Raw genomic sequence first — 2301 nt, 5'->3', positions numbered from 1 at the left:
TTTCCACCAGACAGGGATCAGGGGTCCATTCACATTACACCATTTCAGTGCTATTATTCCACTTTAAGTGTGATGGTCTTGCCCATGGGAATCATAGTCTGGTGTGATAAAATAGGTGTCTGGTTGAGGAATCTAAATGCTCCTACCGAGACTGCAAATTTGAGGATCGGATGAAAAGATAGCTGCTAAAGAGAAACAATAGTGTTAGAAATTCTGTAGTATGTTGGCACTGGAGGTTGCGTCCTTCCTTGGCAAGCTCCTGTGTGCAGTTGTGACGCTGAAGGCAGCTCTCTACCTGCTCCGCAGAATTTGCTTCGCCATAGCCTGGAAGTCAGGAGGTGCCAGCCACGCCGAGCTCATCCACAACCTCCATAAAAATGGAATAATAAAATCAGATAAAGTATTCAAAGTAATGCTTGTAACAGACTGTTACCATGATGCAAAATGTAACCCATGGATTCTCCTCAGTCAATAGGATTTCAAGCAACAGTCAGTGCTCCACACATGCATGCACATGTTGTAGAATGCCTCAAAAGCATGATGCTCTGTTGCAATGTTTGGGGAGAGTGAAACTGATTGTGGGAGATGGAAGGCTGGGCTATCCAGATGAAGCACCATGTCTTACTTACTTCCTTAGTCGATCCCTCGTTGGCCAAATAGGATAGTCTTCCAGGATCAGTGTTCTGGTGAATCCGTAGGTGACTGTGTAGCCCTATTCTTGATCAGCATCTTCTCCCACAGTGAGGGCATTGGTTTCCAGGTGGAAGGTGAACTCGGTCGGGGTTGGATTGATGTGTCTTCCTCTTGGCACATTTCTCTCTTTTGCTCTCCATTCGTGCCTCTTCACATTCTGCAGCACTGCTGGTCACAGCTGACCTCCAGCAGGAGCACTCAAGGGCTAGGGCTTCCCAGTTCTCAGTGTTTATGCCAGAGTTTTTAAGGTTGGCTTTGAGCCCATCTTTCAATCTCTTTTCCTGTCCACCAACATTCCGTTTTCCATTCTTGAGTTCGGAGTAGAGCAATTGCTTTGGGAGATGGTGGTCGGGCATCCAGGCAACGTGGTTGGTCCAGCGGAGCTGATGGTGGAGGACCATCGCTTCAATGCTGGTGGTCTTTGCTTCTTCCAGCATGCTGACATTTGTCCGCCTGTCTTCCCAAGAGATTTACAGGATTTTCCGGAGGCAGCACTGATGGAATCGTTCCAGGAGTTGCATGTGACGTCTGTAGACAGTCCACATCTTGCAGGCGTATAGCAGGGTTGGGGGGACAATAGCTTTATAAACAAGCACCTTGGTATCCTACGGAACACTCTCTGCTTCATTCGGAAAAATGTTGCACTCGCAGAGCTCAGGTGGTGTTGTGTTTCGGTGTCGATGTTGACTTTGGTGGAGAGGTGGCTACCAAAGTAGCGGAAATGGTCAACATTTTCTAATGTTATACCATTAAGCTGTATCTCTGGCATTGGAAAGGGATTGGCTGGAAGCACCATATCACAGAATCATAGAATCATAGAGTTGGAAGAAACCTCATGGGCCATCCAGTCCATATTTATTATTATTTCAGACATTTGTATCCCATCCTATCTCGACCTCCGCAGAGAGACTCAAGGTTGTTAGCAACCAGCACAACATGATGCCTGCAACAAAATGCATGTAGGAGCTGCTGCATCAATTGTGCCACAAGCACTTATAGATCAGTTAAAGCTTGGTAGAAGGTTAATATTACCTGTTGGCCTTGCTAGATGAAATCAGATGCTGGAACAGTATAAGCTAGAAGATGGCAGTGTCAAAATAAAGCCTCTGATGGGAGTGATATATGTGTCTTTAATATATAAGGAAAAGCAGTGGTCCAGGTGGAAGTGATTTGCTATTTGACTTTTTTCTTCCATGCACTTCAATTTTAAGAGACTTAGCTTGCAAGGCTGCTTTGTGCACTGCTTCCTGCTTGACTATACTACTGAAAGCAATCTTTTGCATTGTTACATCATGATGTGCATGGTTTTGATCATGTCCCATTAAATGCTGAGTAAAGAAAAAATAATTCTGTAGTATTAAAGGGTTCTGGCTAAATTTGCATGCATCCACAATGACTTACCAAATGCTGCTTTTTACAAGGACTTCTCCAGAATCTATGAAAGATGTGTTTTGCTGGAATGTGTTTTGCAGCAATGTCAATACAAATTGTTGGAAATGCCGAAAGAAGGAAGGTACGCTTTTCCACATGTGGTGGACATGCGAAAAAGCAAAATCTTATTGGAACAAAATACATGAGATAATTCAGAAGATGTTAGGTATAAATATC

General features: G+C 44.1%; 1 pseudogene; it reads left to right on the top strand.

Moving 5' to 3' along the window:
• Positions 1 to 220: 220 nt before the first annotated feature.
• On the top strand, positions 221 to 1862 carry LOC137097581 (protein-L-isoaspartate(D-aspartate) O-methyltransferase-like; annotated as a pseudogene).
• The last annotated feature ends 439 nt before the right edge of the window (positions 1863 to 2301 follow it).

The sequence above is a fragment of the Anolis sagrei genome, chromosome 8 (genome assembly GCF_037176765.1).
Source record: "Anolis sagrei isolate rAnoSag1 chromosome 8, rAnoSag1.mat, whole genome shotgun sequence".
Taxonomy (NCBI): domain Eukaryota; kingdom Metazoa; phylum Chordata; class Lepidosauria; order Squamata; family Dactyloidae; genus Anolis; species Anolis sagrei.
Note: the sequence above shows the minus strand (reverse complement) of the source record. Positions and strands in the feature narration are given on the sequence as shown.